Here is a 13,390-nt window from a genome sequence, read left to right as displayed (position 1 = left end):
GGAGGCAGCCGTGTAAACAGTGTTACTAGAGGAGGCAGCCATGTAAACAGTGTTACTAGAGGAGGCAGCCGTGTAAACAGTGTTACTAGAGGAGGCAGCCGTGTAAACAGTGTTACTAGAGAGGCAGCCGTGTAAACAGTGTTACTAGAGGAGGCAGCCGTGTAAACAGTGTTATTAGAGGAGGCAGCCATGTAAACAGTGTTATTAGAGGAGGCAGCCGTGTAAACAGTGTTACTAGAGGAGGCAGCCATGTAAACAGTGTTACTAGAGGAGGCAGCCATGTAAACAGTGTTATTAGAGGAGGCAGCCGTGTAAACAGTGTTATTAGAGGAGGCAGCCTTGTAAACAGTGTTATTAGAGGAGGCAGCCGTGTAAACAGTGTTACTAGAGGAGGCAGCCGTGTAAACAGTGTTACTAGAGAAGGCAGCCGTGTAAACAGTGTTACTAGAGGAGGCAGCCGTGTAAACAGTGTTACTAGAGGAGGCAGCCGTGTAAACAGTGTTACTAGAGGAGGCAGCCGTGTAAACAGTGTTATTAGAGGAGGCAGCCATGTAAACAGTGTTATTAGAGGAGGCAGCCTTGTAAACAGTGTTATTAGAGGAGGCAGCCATGTAAACAGTGTTATTAGAGGAGGCAGCCATGTAAACAGCGTTACTAGAGGAGGCAGCCATGTAAACAGTGTTACTAGAGGAGGCAGCCATGTAAACAGTGTTATTAGAGGAGGCAGCCATGTAAACAGTGTTATTAGAGGAGGCAGCCGTGTAAACAGTGTTACTAGAGGAGGCAGCCGTGTAAACAGTGTTATTAGAGGAGGCAGCCATGTAAACAGTGTTATCAGAGGAGGCAGCCATGTAAACAGTGTTATTAGAGGAGGCAGCCATGTAAACAGTGTTATTAGAGGAGGCAGCCATGTAAACAGTGTTATCAGAGGAGGCAGCCGTGTAAACAGTGTTATTAGAGGAGGCAGCCATGTAAACAGTGTTATTAGAGGAGGCAGCCATGTAAACAGTGTTATCAGAGGAGGCAGCCATGTAAACAGTGTTATTAGAGGAGGCAGCCATGTAAACAGTGTTATTAGAGGAGGCAGCCATGTAAACAGTGTTATTAGAGGAGGCAGCCATGTAAACAGTGTTATTAGAGGAGGCAGCCATGTAAACAGTGTTATTAGAGGAGGCAGCCATGTAAACAGTGTTATTAGAGGAGGCAGCCATGTAAACAGTGTTATTAGAGGAGGCAGCCATGTAAACAGTGTTATTAGAGGAGGCAGCCGTGTAAACAGTGTTATCAGAGGAGGCAGCCATGTAAACAGTGTTACTAGAGGAGGCAGCCATGTAAACAGTGTTACTAGAGGAGGCAGCCGTGTAAACAGTGTTATTAGAGGAGGCAGCCATGTAAACAGTGTTACTAGAGGAGGCAGCCGTGTAAACAGTGTTATTAGAGGAGGCAGCCGTGTAAACAGTGTTACTAGAGGAGGCAGCCGTGTAAACAGTGTTATCAGAGGAGGCAGCCGTGTAAACAGTGTTACTAGAGGAGGCAGCCGTGTAAACAGTGTTATTAGAGGAGGCAGCCATGTAAACAGTGTTATTAGAGGAGGCAGCCGTGTAAACAGTGTTACTAGAGGAGGCAGCCGTGTAAACAGTGTTATTAGAGGAGGCAGCCGTGTAAACAGTGTTATTAGAGGAGGCAGCCGTGTAAACAGTGTTACTAGAGGAGGCAGCCGTGTAAACAGTGTTACTAGAGGAGGCAGCCGTGTAAACAGTGTTATTAGAGGAGGCAGCCATGTAAACAGTGTTATTAGAGGAGGCAGCCGTGTAAACAGTGTTACTAGAGGAGGCAGCCGTGTAAACAGTGTTACTAGAGGAGGCAGCCGTGTAAACAGTGTTACTAGAGGAGGCAGCCATGTAAACAGTGTTACTAGAGGAGGCAGCCGTGTAAACAGTGTTACTAGAGAGGCAGCCGTGTAAACAGTGTTACTAGAGGAGGCAGCCATGTAAACAGTGTTATTAGAGGAGGCAGCCATGTAAACAGTGTTATTAGAGGAGGCAGCCATGTAAACAGTGTTACTAGAGGAGGCAGCCATGTAAACAGTGTTACTAGAGGAGGCAGCCATGTAAACAGTGTTATTAGAGGAGGCAGCCGTGTAAACAGTGTTATTAGAGGAGGCAGCCTTGTAAACAGTGTTATTAGAGGAGGCAGCCATGTAAACAGTGTTACTAGAGGAGGCAGCCATGTAAACAGTGTTACTAGAGAAGGCAGCCATGTAAACAGTGTTACTAGAGGAGGCAGCCATGTAAACAGTGTTACTAGAGGAGGCAGCCATGTAAACAGTGTTACTAGAGGAGGCAGCCATGTAAACAGTGTTATTAGAGGAGGCAGCCATGTAAACAGTGTTATTAGAGGAGGCAGCCATGTAAACAGTGTTATTAGAGGAGGCAGCCATGTAAACAGTGTTATTAGAGGAGGCAGCCATGTAAACAGCGTTACTAGAGGAGGCAGCCATGTAAACAGTGTTACTAGAGGAGGCAGCCATGTAAACAGTGTTATTAGAGGAGGCAGCCATGTAAACAGTGTTATTAGAGGAGGCAGCCGTGTAAACAGTGTTACTAGAGGAGGCAGCCATGTAAACAGTGTTATTAGAGGAGGCAGCCATGTAAACAGTGTTATCAGAGGAGGCAGCCATGTAAACAGTGTTATTAGAGGAGGCAGCCATGTAAACAGTGTTATTAGAGGAGGCAGCCATGTAAACAGTGTTATCAGAGGAGGCAGCCGTGTAAACAGTGTTATTAGAGGAGGCAGCCATGTAAACAGTGTTATTAGAGGAGGCAGCCATGTAAACAGTGTTATCAGAGGAGGCAGCCATGTAAACAGTGTTATTAGAGGAGGCAGCCATGTAAACAGTGTTATTAGAGGAGGCAGCCATGTAAACAGTGTTATTAGAGGAGGCAGCCATGTAAACAGTGTTATTAGAGGAGGCAGCCATGTAAACAGTGTTATTAGAGGAGGCAGCCATGTAAACAGTGTTATTAGAGGAGGCAGCCATGTAAACAGTGTTATTAGAGGAGGCAGCCATGTAAACAGTGTTATTAGAGGAGGCAGCCATGTAAACAGTGTTATCAGAGGAGGCAGCCGTGTAAACAGTGTTACTAGAGGAGGCAGCCATGTAAACAGTGTTACTAGAGGAGGCAGCCATGTAAACAGTGTTATTAGAGGAGGCAGCCATGTAAACAGTGTTACTAGAGGAGGCAGCCATGTAAACAGTGTTATTAGAGGAGGCAGCCATGTAAACAGTGTTACTAGAGGAGGCAGCCATGTAAACAGTGTTATCAGAGGAGGCAGCCATGTAAACAGTGTTATCAGAGGAGGCAGCCATGTAAACAGTGTTAACATTAGAGGAGGCAGCCATGTAAACAGTGTTACTAGAGGAGGCAGCCATGTAAACAGTGTTACTAGAGGAGGCAGCCATGTAAACAGTGTTATTAGAGGAGGCAGCCATGTAAACAGTGTTATTAGAGGAGGCAGCCATGTAAACAGTGTTATTAGAGGAGGCAGCCATGTAAACAGTGTTATCAGAGGAGGCAGCCATGTAAACAGTGTTACTAGAGGAGGCAGCCATGTAAACAGTGTTATTAGAGGAGGCAGCCATGTAAACAGTGTTACTAGAGGAGGCAGCCGTGTAAACAGTGTTATTAGAGGAGGCAGCCATGTAAACAGTGTTACTAGAGGAGGCAGCCGTGTAAACAGTGTTATTAGAGGAGGCAGCTGTGTAAACAGTGTTATCAGAGGAGGCAGCCATGTAAACAGTGTTACTAGAGGAGGCAGCCATGTAAACAGTGTTATTAGAGGAGGCAGCCATGTAAACAGTGTTACTAGAGGAGGCAGCCATGTAAACAGTGTTATTAGAGGAGGCAGCCATGTAAACAGTGTTACTAGAGGAGGCAGCCATGTAAACAGTGTTACTAGAGGAGGCAGCCATGTAAACAGTGTTACTAGAGGAGGCAGCCATGTAAACAGTGTTATTAGAGGAGGCAGCCATGTAAACAGTGTTACTAGAGGAGGCAGCCGTGTAAACAGTGTTACTAGAGGAGGCAGCCATGTAAACAGTGTTATTAGAGGAGGCAGCCATGTAAACAGTGTTATTAGAGGAGGCAGCCATGTAAACAGTGTTATTAGAGAAAGGCAGCCATGTAAACAGTTTACTAGAGGAGGCAGCCATGTAAACAGTGTTATTAGAGGAGGCAGCTGTGTAAACAGTGTTATTAGAGGAGGCAGCCATGTAAACAGTGTTACTAGTGTTCTCAGAAGGCAGCCATGTAAACAGTGTTATTAGAGGAGAGCAGCCATGTAAACAGTGTTATTAGAGGAGGCAGCCATGTAAACAGTGTTACTAGAGGAGGCAGCCATGTAAACAGTGTTACTAGAGGAGGCAGCCATGTAAACAGTGTTATTAGAGGAGGCAGCCATGTAAACAGTGTTATTAGAGGAGGCAGCCATGTAAACAGTGTTATTAGAGGAGGCAGCCATGTAAACAGTGTTATCAGAGGAGGCAGCCATGTAAACAGTGTTACTAGAGGAGGCAGCCATGTAAACAGTGTTATTAGAGGAGGCAGCCATGTAAACAGTGTTACTAGAGGAGGCAGCCGTGTAAACAGTGTTATTAGAGGAGGCAGCCATGTAAACAGTGTTACTAGAGGAGGCAGCCGTGTAAACAGTGTTATTAGAGGAGGCAGCCATTTAAACAGTGTTATTAGAGGAGGCAGCCATTTAAACAGTGTTACTAGAGGAGGCAGCCATGTAAACAGTGTTATTAGAGGAGGCAGCCATGTAAACAGTGTTATCAGAGGAGGCAGCCATGTAAACAGTGTTATCAGAGGAGGCAGCCGTGTAAACAGTGTTACTAGAGGAGGCAGCCATGTAAACAGTGTTATTCGATCCATTCTCCTAATTGCCAAATCGTTCTTTGGATAATTTATTATAGTCATCTCTATAAACAAAAACACAGCAAGGGTCCCAGATGGCACCCTATTTTCTATGCAGTGCACTGCTTTTGACCAGAGCCCTATGGGACATGTAGGAAGTAGGGCACCACGCGGAACACATATGGTACCGGTCAAAAGTTTTTGACACACGTTCTCATATTTGAGATTTTTCAAATGAACCACCCTTTGCCTTGATGACATCTTTGCAGAGTCTTGGCATTCTCTCATCCAGCTTCATGAGGTCGTCACCTGGAATGCATTTCAATTATTAACAGGTGTGCCTTGTTGAAAGTTCATTTGTGGAATTTCTTTCCTTCTTAATGCATTTGAGCCAATCAGTTGTGTTGTGACAAGGTAGGGGTGGTATACAGAAGACAGCCTTATTTGCTACAAGACCAAGTCCATATTATGGCAAGAACACCTCAAATAAGTGAAGAAACAACAGCCATCATTACTGTAAGACATGAAGGTCAGTCCATCATTACTGTAAGACATGAAGGTCAGTCCATCATTACTTTAAGACATGAAGGTCAGTCCATCATTACTGTAAGACATGAAGGTCAGTCCATCATTACTTTAAGACATGAAGGTCAGTCCATCATTACTTTAAGACATGAAGGTCAGTCCATCATTACTTTAAGACATGAAGGTCAGTCCATCATTACTTTAAGACATGAAGGTCAGTCCATCATTACTTTAAGACATGAAGGTCAGTCCATCATTACTGTAAGACATGAAGGTCAGTCCATCATTACTTTAAGACATGAAGGTCAGTCCATCATTACTTTAAGACATGAAGGTCAGTCCATCATTACTTTATTAAGACATGAAGGTCAGTCCATCATTACTTTAAGACATGAAGGTCAGTCCATCATTACTTTAAGACATGAAGGTCAGTCCATCATTACTTTATTAAGACATGAAGGTCAGTCCATCATTACTTTATTAAGACATGAAGGTCAGTCCATCATTACTTTATTAAGACATGAAGGTCAGTCCATCATTACTTTAAGACATGAAGGTCAGTCCATCATTACTGTAAGACATGAAGGTCAGTCCATCATTACTGTAAGACATGAAGGTCAGTCCATCATTACTTTAAGACATGAAGGTCAGTCCATCATTACTTTAAGACATGAAGGTCAGTCCATCATTACTGTAAGACATGAAGGTCAGTCCATCATTACTTTATTAAGACATGAAGGTCAGTCCATCATTACTGTAAGACATGAAGGTCAGTCCATCATTACTTTAAGACATGAAGGTCAGTCCATCATTACTTTAAGACATGAAGGTCAGTCCATCATTACTTTAAGACATGAAGGTCAGTCCATCATTACTGTAAGACATGAAGGTCAGTCCATCATTACTTTAAGACATGAAGGTCAGTCCATCATTACTTTAAGACATGAAGGTCAGTCCATCATTACTTTAAGACATGAAGGTCAGTCCATCATTACTTTAAGACATGAAGGTCAGTCCATCATTACTTTATTAAGTCATGAAGGTCAGTCCATCATTACTTTAAGACATGAAGGTCAGTCCATCATTACTTTAAGACATGAAGGTCAGTCCATCATTACTTTAAGACATGAAGGTCAGTCCATCATTACTTTAAGACATGAAGGTCAGTCCATCATTACTTTATTAAGACATGAAGGTCAGTCCATCATTACTTTATTAAGACATGAAGGTCAGTCCATCATTACTTTATTAAGACATGAAGGTCAGTCCATCATTACTGTATTAGACATGAAGGTCAGTCCATCATTACTTTATTAAGACATGAAGGTCAGTCCATCATTACTGTAAGACATGAAGGTCAGTCCATCATTACTTTATTAAGTCATGAAGGTCAGTCCATCATTACTGTAAGACATGAAGGTCAGTCCATCATTACTTTAAGACATGAAGGTCAGTCAATCCTGAAAATTACAAGAACATTGGACGTTTCTTCAAGTGCAGTCGCAAAAAAATATAACTCTATGATGAATCTGTCTCTCATGAGGACCGCCACAGGAAAGGAAGACATAGAGTTACCTCTGCTGCAGAGGATAAGTTCATTAGAGTTACCAGCCTCAGAAATCTCATGAGGACCGCCACAGGAAAGGAAGACCCAGAAGACCTGCAGAGGATAAGTTCATCAGAATAACAGGCCAAATGAATGCTTCACATAGCTCAAGTAACAGACACATCTCAAAATCATCTGTCCAGAGGAGACTGTGTGAATCAGGCCTTCATGGTCTAATTGCTGCAAAGAAACAACTACTAAAGGACACCAATAAGAAGAAGATAGTTGCTTGGGCCAAGAATCATGAGTAATGGACATTAGACTGGTGGTAATCTGTCCTTTGGTCTGATGAGTCCAAATTTGAGATTTGTGGTTCCAACCATCGTGTCTTTGTAAGACTCAGAGTAGGTGAACAGATGATCTCAGCATGGGTGGTTCCCACTGTGAAGCATGGAGGAGGAGGTGTGATGGTGTGGGGATGCTTTTCTGCTGACACTGTCAGTGATTTATTTAGAATTCAAGGCACACTTAACCATTATGGCTTCCACAGCATTCTGCAGTGATACGCCATTCCATCTGGTTTGCGCTTAGTGGGACTATAATTTGTTTTTCAACAGGACAATGTCCCAACACACTACCAGGCTGTGTAAGGGCTATTTGACCAGGAAGGAGAGTGATGGAGTGCTGCATCAGATGACCAGACCTCCACAAGCACCCGACCTCATCCCAATTGAGATGGTTTGGAATGAGTTGAACCACAGAGTAAATTGAAAAGCAGCCAACAAGTGGGAACTCCTTCAAGACTGTTGGAAAAGCAGTCCAGGTGAAGCTGGTTGAGAGAATGTCAAGAGTGTGTAATGCTATCATTGAGGCAAAGGATGGCTACTTTGAAGGATCTAAAATATAAAATATGTTTTGATTTGTTTAACACTTTTTTGGATACTACATGATTCCATATGTGTTATTTCATACAATGTAGAAAATAGTCAAAAATAAAGAAAACCCATTGAATGAGTGGGTGTGTCCAAACTTTTGACTGGGACTGTATACCATTTGAGATTACGCACATTCTCCTCGTTTATTCAACCAAACCAGGCTACAAACAAGGAAGAGACAAATTATGGCCAAGTAGCCATAAATGAGTCTGGAGTAATTCAACCACTGAAGATTGCAGTAATGAGTAAAGTCCTAGTCTATACATCAACCATGCTAATCATACCATTGTCTTTGGTTGCTAGAATCTTGTTGTTGAATGGTAGAGTACTTCTCTACACATTGGAGAGGAGGACCTGCTAGAATCTTGTTGTTGTATGGTAGAGTACTTCTCTACACATTAGAGAGGAGGGCCTGCTAGAATATTGTTGTTGTATGGTAGAGTACTTCTCTACACATTAGAGAGGAGGGCCTGCTAGAATATTGTTGTTGAATGGTAGAGTACTTCTCTACACATTAGAGAGGAGGGCCTGCTAGAATATTGTTGTTGAATGGTAGAGTACTTCTCTACACATTAGAGAGGAGGGCCTGCTAGAATATTGTTGTTGAATGGTAGAGTACTTCTCTACACATTAGAGAGGAGGGCCTGCTAGAATATTGTTGTTGAATGGTAGAGTACTTCTCTACACATTAGAGAGGAGGGCCTGCTAGAATCTTGTTGAATGGTAGAATGCTTCTCTACACATTAGAGAGGAGGGCCTGCTAGAATATTGTTGTTGTATGGTAGAGTACTTCTCTACACATTAGAGAGGAGGGCCTGCTAGAATATTGTTGTTGTATGTTAGAGTACTTCTCTACACATTAGAGAGGAGGGCCTGCTAGAATATTGTTGTTGTATGTTAGAGTACTTCTCTACACATTAGAGAGGAGGGCCTGCTAGAATCTTGTTGAATGGTAGAATGCTTCTCTACACATTAGAGAAGAGGGCCTGCTAGAATCTTGTTGTTGAATGGTAGAATGCTTCTCTACACATTAGAGAAGAGCAGCATTCATTAGGGGACACAGTTGCAAAGCAAAACATTTTAAAACATTGTGCAACGTGAAAATGAAAACCTACATTTCTTACTGTCCCTGTCCCAGTGCCCATGAAAAACAAGGTGACATGGCCAAATGACTATAGCTCTGTCTCGCTCACCTTGGTCATCATGACGTGCTTCAAAATACTGGTCATGGCCCACTTCAAGGCCAGCATGCCAGGCATACTGGACCCACTCCAAGGTATCTACCACTCCAACCGATCCACGGATGATGCCATTTCCATCGCTATTCACACGACCCTAACACATCTGGGCAAGAGGAACACCTATGTGAGAATGCTGTTCATGGACTACAGTTCAGCATTCAACGTACCACCAAGCTTGACACCAAGTTCAGAGCCCCGGGTCTGGAAACTACCCTCCGCAACTGGATCCTGGACTTCCTATACGGGCAGAAAACAGGCTGTAAAGTGGCTGTTCCACTGGATGTCATAAGGTGAATGCACCAATTTGTAAGTCGCTCTGGATAAGAGCGTCTGCTAAATGACTTAAATGTAAATGTAAATGTGAGGATTGGCAACAACACCTCCTTCATGGTGACTCTTAACACAGGGGTCCCTCAGGGGTGTGTCCTCAGTCCTCTGCTGTACTCCCTGTTCCCCCACGACTGCTTGGCTTTGAACGGGCAAAGTTTGCTGATGACACCGCGGTTGTAGGCCTGATAATCAACAACAATGAGTCGTCCTACAGGTGGGGTGTAAGTGAACTGGCATGGTGGTGTCATGACAACCATCTCTCCCTCAACATCAGCAAAACAAAAGTTAATTGATGACTTCAGGAAGCAGAGGAGAGAACATGCAACCAATCCACATCAACAGGACTGCAGTAGAGACAGTCAGCAGTTTTAGGTTCCTCAGCATCCACATCACCGAGGACTTGGCATGGACCAACAACACAACCACTCTTGTCAAGAGGGCGCAATAGCGTTTCCACTTCCTACTACCGCTGCAGCATCACATCACCGAGGACTTGGCATGGACCAACAACACAACCACTCTTGTCAAGAGGGCGCAATAGCGTTTCCACTTCCTACTACCACTGCACCATCACATCACCGAGGACTTGGCATGGACCAACAACACAACCACTCGTGTCAAGAGGGCGCAATAGCGTTTCCACTTCCTACTACCACTGCACCATCACATCACCGAGGACTTGGCATGGACCAACAACACAACCACTCTTGTCAAGAGGGCGCAATAGCGTTTCCACTTCCCACTACCGCTGCAGCATCACATCATCAAGAGGGCGCAACAGCGTTTCCACTTCCTACTACCGCTGCAGCATCACATCATCAAGAGGGCGCAACAGCGTTTCCACTTCCTACTACCGCTGCAGCATCACATCATCAAGAGGGCGCAACAGCGTTTCCACTTCCCACTACCGCTGCAGCATCACATCATCAAGAGGGCGCAACAGCGTTTCCACTTCCCACTACCGCTGCAGCATCACATCATCAAGAGGGCGCAACAGCGTTTCCACTTCCCACTACCGCTGCAGCATCACATCATCAAGAGGGCGCAATAGAGCTGCAGCATCACATCATCGAGGTGCAATAGCGTTTCCACTTCCTACTACTGCTGCAGCATCACATCATCAAGAGGGTGCAATAGCATTTCCACTTCCTACTACTGCTGCAGCATCACATCATCAAGAGGGCGCAACAGCGTTTCCACTTCCTACTACCGCTGCAGCATCACATTATCAAGGTGGCGCAACAGCGTTTCCACTTCCTACTACCGCTGCAGCATCACATCATCAAGAGGGCGCAACAGCGTTTCCACTTCCTACTACCGCTGCACCATCGAGAGAGTCCAGACCGGCTGCATCACGGCCTGCTTCGCCAACGACTGCAAGGCCCTCCAGCGGGTGGTGAAGAAAGCCAAGTACATCACTGGGACCGTGCTCCCACCCATCCAGGACATGTACTCAAAACGGTGCCTGAGGAAGTCCCGCAGCATCATCAAGGACCCCACAACCCAGTCACGAGCTGTTCCCTCCCTTACCGTCTAGCAGATGGTATCAGAGCATGAGGTCTGATACCAACAGGTTCAGAGACAGTTTCTACCTACAAACCATCAGACTGCTGAACACTTGAACTGGACTGACCACCTGCTCTGATTATCCACCCCTTAGGACACACTCACTCACTCACTCACTCACTCACTCACTCACTCACTCACTCACTCACTCACTCACTCACTCATTCACTCACTCATTCACTCACTCACTCATTCACTCACTCACTCACTCACTCACTCACTCACTCACTCACTCACTCATTCACTCACTCAATCACTCATTCACTCACTCACTCAATCACTCACTCACTCACTCACTCACTCACTCACTCACTCACTCACTTAATAACTCACTCACTTAATCACTCACTTAATCACTCACTTAATCACTCATTCACTCACTCACTCACTCACTCACTCACTCACTCACTCACTCACTCACTCACTCACTCACTCACTCACTCACTCACTCACTCACTCACTCACTCACTCACTCACTCACTCACTCACTCACTCACTCACTCACTCACTCACTCACTCACTCACTCACTCACTCACTCACTCACTCACTCAATCACTCACTCATTCATCACTCACTCACTCACTCACTCACTCACTCACTCACTCACTCACTCATTCACTCATTCACTCACTCATTCACTCACTCATTCACTCATTCACTCACTCACTCACTCACTCACTCACTCACTCATTCACTCATTCACTCACTCACTCACTCACTCACTCACTCACTCACTCACTCACTCATTCACTCACTCATTCACTCACTCACCATTCACTCACTCACTCACCACTCATTCACTCACCACTCACCACCACCACTCAGTCACTCACTCACTCACCACCACCACTCACCACTCACCACCACCACTCACTCACTCACTCACTCACTCACTCATTCACTCACTCATTCACTCATGCACAAGCAAACCCACACAGACATACCAAAACACGTGTAACTATTGGACTATACATTGTCCCGCCCTGTATTATACTGATGCTAAAATGTGTATTCTATTCTACTGAGACATTTACTTTATGTTCGTAGTCTTATAATGTATTACTTATTTTTGTTCGTTGCGTTGTCGAGAAGAAACCTGAAAGTAAGCATTTCGTTGGATGATGTCATGACCCTGCCCGTCACGTACATACAACTAAATACAAATTGAATAAACAAACTGTAAATGTAAGCTTCTTATGGGACAAGTTCAGAGACCTTCCCTGTTTTGGCCCTGTAGATGATTATCATTTGAGCTCAATTATCAAGTCAACCACTGTGTTACTATACCTACATTCCCTTCACAATGTTTTCACACCTCTTGACTTTCTTTTCTTTATTTCTTGTGTCACAACCTGAATTTAAAATGGATTAAATTGAGATGTTTTTGTTGTGTCACTGGCCGACACACAATAACCCCATAATGTTAAAGCTGAACAAGTCACATAATGGGTTGCATAGACACACTCTGTTGGCAATAATAGTGTTTAACTAGATTTTGTATTGACCCTCTCCTCTCTGTATCCCACACATACAATTATCCGTAAGGTCCCTGAGTCGAGCAGGGAATTTCAAACACAGATTCAACCACAAAGACCAGGGAGGTTTTCCAATGCCTGTCTAATAAGGGCACCTATTGGTAAAAAAATGAATATCCCTTTGAGCATGTGCAAGTTATTAATTACACTTTAGATGGTGTATATATAGACACAGTCTCTACATACTGTAAATCCTATTTTATTTAACTAGACAAGTCAGAACAAATTCTTATTTACAATGAAGGCCTACCCTGGCAAAACCCTCCCCTATCCCGGACGACACTGGGCCAATTGTGCGCTGCCCTATGGAAATCAAATAAAATTTTATTTGTCACGTGCGTTGAATACAACAGGTGTAGTAGACCTTTGAGTGAAATGCTTACTTACAGGCCCTAACCAATAGTGCAAAACAAGGTATTAGTTGAACAACAGGTAAGTAAAGTAATAAAAACAACAGTAAAAAGACTAATTAAAACTCTTGAACTCCCGATCACGGCCGGTTATTATACAGCCCAGGTTCGAACCAGTATTAGTGACGCCTCTAGCACTGCAATGCAGCGCCACTCGGGAGCCCATAAAGCTCCTTGATGACCCACGACTGCATGGCATTGCACGACACACCATCATCAGGTTTGCTTCCTATCTCAGTTGCCAGAGAGGAAGGAAACTGCTCAGGGATTTCACCATGAGGCCAGCGGTGACTTTAAGACAGTTTAAGAGGTTAATGAGACAACGTACAGTATCAACAACATTGTCGTTACTCCACAATACTAACCTAATAGAGAGTGAAAAGAA

The 13,390-nt window shown here is 44.2% G+C and overlaps 1 long non-coding RNA gene across 3 annotated transcripts; it reads left to right on the top strand.

Moving 5' to 3' along the window:
* Nucleotides 1–5,446: 5,446 nt before the first annotated feature.
* LOC127931209 (uncharacterized) lies at nt 5,447–6,455 on the top strand. 3 transcript variants are annotated; one of them, XR_008140374.1, is made up of 3 exons: nt 5,447–5,745; nt 6,028–6,087; nt 6,181–6,455. It is a non-coding gene; the product is annotated as an uncharacterized LOC127931209 (long non-coding RNA). The 3 variants fall into 3 exon arrangements; XR_008140373.1 differs by having other exon boundaries at nt 6,028–6,117; nt 6,241–6,455; XR_008140375.1 differs by having other exon boundaries at nt 5,447–5,775; nt 6,058–6,117; nt 6,241–6,455.
* The last annotated feature ends 6,935 nt before the right edge of the window (nt 6,456–13,390 follow it).

The sequence above is a fragment of the Oncorhynchus keta genome, chromosome 7, assembly GCF_023373465.1.
Source record: "Oncorhynchus keta strain PuntledgeMale-10-30-2019 chromosome 7, Oket_V2, whole genome shotgun sequence".
Lineage (NCBI taxonomy): Eukaryota > Metazoa > Chordata > Actinopteri > Salmoniformes > Salmonidae > Oncorhynchus > Oncorhynchus keta.
The sequence above is the reverse complement of the archived record's forward strand: the minus strand, read 5'-3'. Positions and strand labels throughout refer to the sequence as shown.